The sequence below is a fragment of the Canis lupus genome, chromosome 9 (genome assembly GCF_003254725.2).
Source record: "Canis lupus dingo isolate Sandy chromosome 9, ASM325472v2, whole genome shotgun sequence".
NCBI lineage: Eukaryota > Metazoa > Chordata > Mammalia > Carnivora > Canidae > Canis > Canis lupus.
Window position 1 is genome coordinate 9,429,758 of NC_064251.1, and position 9,469 is coordinate 9,439,226.

At 38.0% G+C, this 9,469-nt stretch overlaps 1 long non-coding RNA gene across 1 annotated transcript in view; it reads right to left on the bottom strand.

The window, feature by feature from the left end:
* The window catches only part of LOC112651093 (uncharacterized), a 56,850-nt gene extending 48,990 nt beyond the window's left edge, over positions 1-7,860 (bottom strand). The window contains exons 1-2 of the long non-coding RNA XR_007412834.1: positions 7,220-7,860; positions 2,154-2,310 (exon numbers count right to left, since the gene is read on the bottom strand). This is a non-coding gene — a long non-coding RNA (uncharacterized LOC112651093). The remainder of the gene's footprint in view (positions 1-2,153; positions 2,311-7,219) is intronic.
* Positions 7,861-9,469: the final 1,609 nt, after the last annotated feature.

Consider the following 9,469-nt stretch of genomic DNA (forward strand, 5'->3'; position numbering starts at 1 on the left):
GAGAACCAAGTCCTGTTATCCTTTAATCATTGATCACAAATTGTGATTTGTGATTGTGTCCAGTTCTGAAACTTGCATGTGGATTTTCATTATATATATTTTTTATTTATTTATGACAGTCACACACACAGAGAGAGAGAGAGAGAGGCAGAGACACAGGCAGAGGGAGAAGCAGGCTCCATGCACCGGGAGCCTGACGTGGGATTCGATCCCGGGTCTCCAGGATCGCGCCCTGGGCCAAAGGCAGGCGCCAAACCGCTGCGCCACCCAGGGATCCCGAATTTTCAATATCATTTAGTTGCTTGGTCTTTGGCATTAGAGAGACCTATAGTGAAGTTTCAGCTCTATAACTTATATTGGAAGGATAAGTAATTTCTATATGCATGAGATTCTTATCTATAAATTAAGGATAAAATATGCCTTCAACAATATCAGCATAAGTACTTATTAGGTAATAGTATAGTATCTAACATTCATAAATAGTTATTATTACTATTTTTATTGTTAATAGGAATGTACATGTGATTTTAAAATTTTGACTCTTAAGATCTCTTAAGAAATGGTGAAAATATAGAGTTTATAATTGGGCCTGAGACAAGGGAAATGATGAGCTCTACAGTAACTGTATTAAGGATTTCATTATTATTAATCATCTTTGATCAGGCATTTGTAGCACAATTTGACATTGACAATGAGCAAATAAATATTTAAATGGAGATAATATTTTTTATCTGGAAACATACACACTGGCTGAACTAGTACAAATCAAATTGATTTGTGCATATTAGCTTATCTACTAAAAAAGTATGTAAGCCATCTCAAGCTCTTTCTAAATCTAGGAAAGTGGTACATCAATAAATGTGGACCCAAGTCTACATTTGCCAGATATGCTAATTGTGCAGTATAACATTAATCTCTTTTTTTTGCATAGACTGTAGCTGAACTCTTGGTAACCAGTTGTCAGGTATTTATTGAACACCTGAAAATGAAATGCTTTCCAGTTACCTCGTTGAATAAACAAGACAACTAAGAAAGATGTCAAGGAGCCAGGTATCTTTATTTGCCTGGGTGATGCAAATAACTTGCTGTCAGCCACTTCTTTAATGTAACTTAGTCCTTAGTATAGACTTTCCATATGAAAACACAAATGGAGTTGGAAAATGAAAGGCTAACAGAAAATTGTTTTTAAAGATTTATTTATTTAGAGAGAGAAAGGGGGGAGAGAGAGAGAGAGCAGTGGGAGAGAATCTCAAGTGGACCTCCCCCTGAGCACACACCCCGACATGGGGCTCAATCTCACAACCCTGAGATCATGACCTGAGCTGAAATCAAGAGTCAGATGCTTTAACTGACTGAGCCACCTACGTGCTCCAAGAATAGTTATTTTTAGACATAGGACAGAGTTGTTGCTAGAAGGAAGAGATAATACAAGTCTTTTCAGGGACTTTAAAAACAAGTGATGGGGATGCCTGGGTGGCTCAGTGGTTGAGCGTCTGCTTTTGGCTCAGGGTGTGATCCCAGAGTCCCAGGATCAAGTCCCACATCGGGCTTCCTGCATGGAGCCTGCTTCTCCCTCTGTCGGTGCCTCTGCCTCTCTCTATGTCTTTCATGAATAAATAAATAAAATGTAAAAAAAACAAAAACCTAAATGAGTGATAGAAGAGTTGAGAAAAAAATCTTGAGACTGAACTTTTAAGTCTACACAGATATCATTTCCAAAAAAAGAGAGATTTTTTAAATCGAGATAGAATTGACATAACATTATGTAAGTTTATGTGTACAAGGTATTGTTTTGATATATTTATATATTAGAATATGATTACCACTGTAGCAGTAGCTAACATATCTACCACCTCACATAATTGTCATTTCCTTTCAGGGTAAGAACACTTAAGATCTCCTCTCTTAGAACTTTAGCCTATGATACAGTATTGCTGGCTATATTCACAATGCTGCCTTAGATCTCCAGAACTTATTCATCTTTTAACCGCAGGTTTGTACCCTTCGACCAGCATTTCCCCAGCTGCTCTACAACCCCCAGTCTTTGGTAACCATCATTCTACTTTGTTTCTATGTGTTCAGCTGTTTTAGATTCCACATAGAAGTGATATCTTACACTATTTGTCTTTCTCTGTCTGACTTATTTCACTTACACAATGCCATCAAGATCCATCCATGTTGTCACAAATGGCAGGATTTCCTTCTTTCTCGTGGCTGAAGAATATTCCATTATGTATATTTCTACATCATTTTTATCCATTCATCCATTGATGGGTGAATAATAAGTGTTCTGGGGCCATGATGACATACCTAGTCATGAGTAGAATAGAGATGGTTTTCTTGGAAGATCTGTGTCACAACCCATTCACTTCATAGACGCCAATTGCAATTTACTTAGTAGTACTTAAGTGAGTGCTGTATGCGCATGATTTATTCTCCTAATGGTATCTTGAAGACGGTAAATTATCCCTACTTTACATATGATAAAACTGAATCTCACCCAAGTAAGTAATAGAGCAGTTTAGAAGTCCTTCAACAATAGAGGTTTGTTCTTATAAGCCACCCAACCTATGGTATTTTTGCTCTAACAGCCCAAACAATGACAGTGCTCAACATCATCAGCCACTAGGGAATTGCAGATTAAAGCGACTATAAGATATCATGACATGCCCCCTTTGCCTGCCTAAAATAAAGAAGTCATACAACATCAAGTATTAGTGAGAATGTGAATCAGCCACAATTCTCAAATACTGCTGTGAGAATAGAAAACAGGAAATCAGGGCAGCCCGGATGGCTCAGCTGTTTAGCACCGCCTTCAACCCATGGCCTTGTCCTGGACACCCGGGATCGAGTCCCATGTCAGGAGCTCCCTGCATGGAGCCTGCTTCTCCCTCTGCCTATGTCTCTGCTTCTCTCTCTCTCTCTGTGTCTCTCATGAATAAATAAATAAAATCTATAAATAAATAAATAAATAAATAAATAAATAAATAAATAAATAGATGGACATTTCCTCTTAAAAAATAAGAATAAAAATAAAACACGAAATCACTATGATAGTTTCTCATAAAGTTACATATACACCTACCAACTCTGTGACCCAGGAATTTTGCCTCTGGTTATCTAGCCACAAAAACAGAAAATATAAGTCTACCAAAAAACACATGCAAGAAAAAATACCGCATGCAAGAATGTTCATAAGAATTTTATTTGTAATAGACAAAAACTTAAAGCTGTCCAAATGTCCATGAAGAGGATGGTTAAACATATTGCAGGATAGTCTCATAATATAAAGAAGGTAGATAAAATTAGTGTATACTAATTGATTTCATTTACATGAAATTCCAGAAGAGGCAAAATTAATCTATAAGAATCAGAATGGTGGGTTTTCCAAGAGGGTGGTAAGTGCGGTGTGGCTCACAGGGGTGTATGCTTTTGTCAAAATTCATGGAACTTAAAAATCTGTGTAAATTATATCTCAATAAAAAATATAAAAGAACCTACTTTAACAAAACAAAACAAAACACCCGGCAAATTAGAGGGAGAGATTTTAAATCAGTTCCATATATTTCTATCTATAAATCATTCACAAACTTCTACTCTTTATTACTCATAAGAGTTTCCTTTCAACACATCTTACAAGTGATTAAAACACATCAGGGACATGGCAATTGAGAAGCAGTAAATCTTGATAATTCAAGTTTTAAAATCCCTCGCTTTCTCTCTTCCTTTTATCTCTCCTCCCTTCTTGATTGATGAAAGGTCTGAAAAATCCAATTAACCACCCTCAGCTGCCACTTGGAATATGCAGATAAAATCATTGTTCATACAGATAAAATGCAGTCTCAACTGTGCCCAGGGCTTTCCCGTGCTCATGGCAGGGATTAAATTCTACATTGTACTCTAATGTTCCCAATCACTCATTCATTCTACGCCAAAAAATTACTTCAGACTTTCACACCATCTCCTCAGGATATGAGTTTCCACCTTTACCACATCATTTTCATGGAGATTTGCTGTGCAGGTCAGATGAACAGAGACGGTGCCCTGACTAACTGATACCCAGATACTTAAATAGTTCTAAAGGCATAGCCACATTTGGTTCAATACTTCCAGTGTACTGAGTTGTGCGTAAAGACATCACCGTAATTTAATCCTACTGGTATTTCCAAGGGCTGCTCTAGAGGAAAAACACATATACCCAAAACAAGTAACTACCAAATTCTGAGGCCAGAGTTTATAGAAATTGCTCTACATTATAAAAGTACCAAGGGGAAGCAACATACTGTCCTCAACCATAATTCCAATTACCTAATTCATATAGTTGCTAAGTTGAACTGAATACATTGAAATAATAAAAAGATTCTCATTCCTTCATTTATTCAACAAGCATTTGTGGAGTACTTCCAGTGTGATGGGAGGACTGTGTTACGAGTGGAGACTGAAAAACTCTTAAGATGGGGACCCTTGCCTTCAAGCAGGGGAAGGTGGACGAAGGAAGAAGTAATGGCACTATAACGTAGGTACGGAGAAGGTGAGGCAAGAAAGTCAAAAGGGAGCTTTGAATCTGTAATTGTTTTCATGAGCGAAGCTGAGAGGTTGTCAAATCCCCAAAGCAGGTCATTCTCTCAAGAGTTGCCTGGGTCCTTGTAGGTGTAGATAACGTTTGCAGAGCAACTCACCCTAGCTAGAGCCAGCTCCCCGGGTCTCAAACCAGTGTGCTGAGTGTAACCAGGTCCTATTTGCAGGGAAAGATCCATCAAAAATCCAGGAGATGAACATGAGCTTTCTCTAGAAAGATACTTTCCTTTCTCATTTTTCCAGAGTCAGTTTCCATGAGGTGGGTGTGTTTTGGTTTAGCAGGGAAGAACTCCATGGTGGTGTGTTGTTTTAGTGGTTAGAGTATGACATAAAGTGAAAACCATAAGTTCAAAGTGTCTGGCTGTTTACAGGAATCCCACCTCCAAAGAATTGGCATTTGAGTGTGAGATGACTCATCTGTATTAACGCTTTGGATAAACACTTTCTTGTTAAGTGTAACATGGACTATACATTTCCTGACAAAATTGTTCCCAAATTTAAACAGACTATCTAGAGTGTCTTTTCAAAGATATATTTAGAAAGAGAAGAGTTGCTTCAGTGCATTCTTTTCAGATGCTGCCTGGGGTTTTGGGGGCAAAACCACAGACCAGAGACTTGATAGCACGTTCTCAGTGAGAAGAGAGCTGACCAAGATTCCAGGTGTTTCCCATGACATCACTTCATCTATGTCTTGGCCACTGCAATCAGCACACTTATCTCTGGTTCATTTTATTACTCCGTCCATTAACTCTAAAAGCCCAGCCATGGGCTCCTCTGATTCCAATTTATTTGTGAAGCCCGTGTCTGCATCCCTGTCAGAGGTAAGAGAGTCAGTGCCCAAGGTAGACAAAGCTGTAAGAATAAATGTGGGGCTGGGCGGGGGAGACATACTAACAAAAACCCCAAATATAGTGCACTCAAGAGACAACGAGAGGGAGAATTGAGAGGATTATCACGTCTAACCACCTGCTTCATTCTATGGAAATGAATATAAGAGCTAGCATTTATTTAAATGTCTGTTTGCCACATTTTTCTAAGACTTTAAGGTACACTTATGGTCTTCTTTTAGTAGATCCACCCATTCATTTGTTTATCAACAGATGAATCTACAAGGCACTGCATTAGGTGCTTTGGGCAGTATAAAAATTGTAAAATAAGGATATTGTCCCTGAGCACAAATTTCTTAAAAAAAAAAAAAAGAGAGAGAGAGAGAGAAAGAGAGCATGAGGAGGGGCAGAGGGAGAGGAAGAAGCAGACTCCCAGATGAGCAGGAAGCTCGATGCAGGGCTCCATCCCAGGATCCTGAGATCATGATTTGAGCCAGAATCAAGAGTCAAATGCCTGATTGAACACCAATAAAAAATAAATTTATAAAAAAATAAAAATAAATAAAAAATAAAAAAATAAAAATAAGAGTCAAATGCCTAATGGACTGAGCCACCCAGCTGCCCCTGGAGCAGAATTTTTTTTTAAGATTTTATTTATTTATTAATGAGACAGAGAGAGAAAAAGAGAGAGAGAGGCAGAGACACAGGCAGAGGGAGAAGCAGGCTCCATGCAGGGACTCCAGGATCACACCCTGGGCCAAAGGCAGGTGCTAAACTGCTGAGCCACCCAGGGATCCCCTCAGAAATTTCTGATGAGATTGTAAACAAATAACAATTTCTTTCAAAATAAGTAAGTACCTACCTACCCTCCTGTCTTAGTCCTTTCCGGCTGCCATTCCCAAAATGCCATAAACTGGATGGCATATAGAAAACAGGAATTTATTTCTCACGGTTCTGAAGACTAGAAATCCAAGACAAGGATGCCACCATGGTTGGGTTGCGGAGAGAGCCTTTGTTCTGGTTCACAGAGAGGTCTTTTCACTGTGTCCTCATATGGTGGAAGGATAAATGAATTCTCTGGGGTTTCTTTTATAAGACCACGAATCCCAATCCTAAGGTCCCACCCCAGTGATCTAGCCACCTACCAAAGGCTCCATGTCTAATACTATTATCTTGAGGTTTAAAACTTCAATGTTTGAATTGGGGGCGGGGGGCAGACACAGACATTCAGACCATAGTATTTCCCATCTTAAGATTGAGCAAAGCAGAGGAGGCAAATAGATGTTTTTCATCTCCCTAGACATGTTAGTGATCTAGATTATAGATTTAATATACTGTTAGTGTAATAAGAGTGAAGTTATTTAAGTGACAACACTCTTCTAAGAAGTGTGGATATTATCAGGTGATAGGACTTTGCTTCCATATGAAGAGGAGCAAATGCTTGAATTACATATATCAACACTGTCTTCTTGCCAGCTTGGATATTATTAAATGGAAAGACTTTTGTTCTGCTAATTACCTTGATGCGTTCGGATATGTGGGCTTTTGCATTCCCTGGGCTTGAAATCAAGTATGTGCCCATTCTTATATAGATCTGAAGAAAGAGAGAGGCCCTGCTTTATACATGCAGATTTTCAAGAAAAACAGGAGCATATGTTGGACTCTAGGCCAGTTGGGGATTTGTGTTCCTCATGAAACCTTTAACCTCAAGACCTAGTATGGAGCCCTCCATTGCAGGGTTTGAGTTTATACTGCAAGTAACTCATTAAAACAAACCAACAGGAAACAGGCCAAAATTTACGGCTGTCACCCACCTTGCCTCTGGGATATGTAGAGGAGCTCCTGCTCAGGAAAGTCACCTTTTAACGTAGAAGAGAATTTGAAGAACGCAAGATACAAAGAACACCACTGTATCTTTGCCGGACCTCCTGAAGTTGCCAAGAGTGTCTCTGGAGCAAGAATTGATTCCTGCGACTCAAGGGACCTGCGAAGTCCTCCTGAGCCATGGACTGGTTAGGCAACTGGCACAGCCTGGTGTGGCGATGCAGAGAAGGGAGGGGCAGTTGCCCATGAGCCACTCTCAGGTGGGGCCACCAGGTAGTAAATATTGCACAGAAGCCGAACCACAATTACTAGCTAGTCCTTCATAACATGTATTACTCTGTGTACTCTCTTTGTGATTATTCATATTTGCCCAGAAACTTAAAAGCCAGAAATGACTAAAAGGTGGCACATGTATCCACTATTTCAAAATCCATGAATCGGGTTGTTCCAGAAGCATTTCATCAGCTTCCTTTTGTGTGTGTGTATGTGTGTGTGTGTGTGTAATTCTGACAGAGTTAGCAGTGGCAAAGTTCTGGAGAAAGCAAAGCTTGCTTCTAGTGTGTCCTACTCCCTAGTATTGAGAACTCATATTATTTCCCTTTAGCTTTATGTATGTGCTTCTGGATTCCTAGCTGAGTTCACACTTCCTAGCAAAACTTTCTAGAATTTTCCAAAGTTCTAAGTTCCTCACTCTAACCCATTAACTCTGAATATTCCATTGCTGTTTATTCTTTCAACCTTCTCTCTGTTGACGGATGACAATCATATATCTTTAATGTGCGAAAGGATTTTTGTCAGTTTTAAATATGAATATGTTTCCTTATTGAAATTTCTCAGGGAAAAATATCCTAATCACACTGTTTATTAGAAATTGAAAGACAAGACCTAGTGAAATTTAGGAATAGAAAGGACTTTGGCGATTGGGAGGGAAATTGAGCCCTTAGATGATATTCAATAATATGGAATCAGTGGACGTTCATTCTGCTAAAAATTCATGCCTCTCTCTCTTCTCTCACCCTCTCTCTCCCCATCTCTTTCTCTCTCAGTAAACCTGTAAGGTTAGTAATTTGTATACTCATCCTTTTAAACCTAGAGAATACAATGTTTCTGAATTATACAATGTTTCCCAATAAATTTTGCTGTTTGTGTAATTTAAAATAAGTATTAATTTTAAAAATTAATACTATGTGCAGAACGAGTCTAAATCATCATAAATATATCTGCATAAATTACTTCCTTCCAGTTCAGTCTGTGTAAGCACATAATACCATGCAAATTTCCTTTCTGGCAGCATATTTATACACATACACACAAAAATGCATTCAATTTTGCTTTCCTGGAGACCTGGAAAATACCTGGCTGGTATTTTCTAATACCTGTCTGGCTCCTAAAAATAAATCAGTGATAGATAGATGATAGATAGATAGATAGATAGATAGATAGATAGATAATAGATGAATCCTCTCTGACTATCCAGCTGTGCATTACAGTATTTTAGTACTTAGAGACATGACATAAACAAGAATAATGTGAATTGCTATTTCACCACAAATGTGATTGTCTCATTCTGGATCTGTTGCTATGACATTGGTCGTAAGAAAATCATAAATGAAAAAGTGTACAGACATATAAATTAGAAATTGAAAGATGGGCTGCTTGTTTTCTCTAGTTTTTTTTTTTTTCTTGATTCATTTATCTGTTGGATCTGTGGGATTATTTCACTTCCAAGAAGAATATTGTGGTTATTCTAACTCCAAAGGATACGATATTGGAAAAACATTAAGCTACAATATTTCCCTTATCTAAATACTATTATTGTTAATGATGATCACTGTTTACTGTTATTCAAAAATCCAATTTGACTATGAGTATACCTAATTTGCATTCCTCTACTCTGTGTTTCCCCTTTGCCATCAGAAGGAAGGATTGGATCATTTACTCTCTAAATTTGGATGTGGAAAATTATCTGGAAGAAAATATTTTTAAAACTCCAGGGATACCAGTTTATATCTGTAATCATAGATATTTTCCCTGAGTTTTGAAATGAAGCAGTACAGAGCTAAGTGTGTATATGAAAATCCAAAAATTATTACTAGAAAAACCTATCATTTCTGTCTCCTACTGTAGCAATTGGCTAAAAGTAAATATTTGTTTACTCAGTAATTTATTTAAAATCCACTAAAAAAAGGAACTTGGGTTTTAGAGCAAGCTTTTGGTTTATTAAACAAACTCCCATCTGG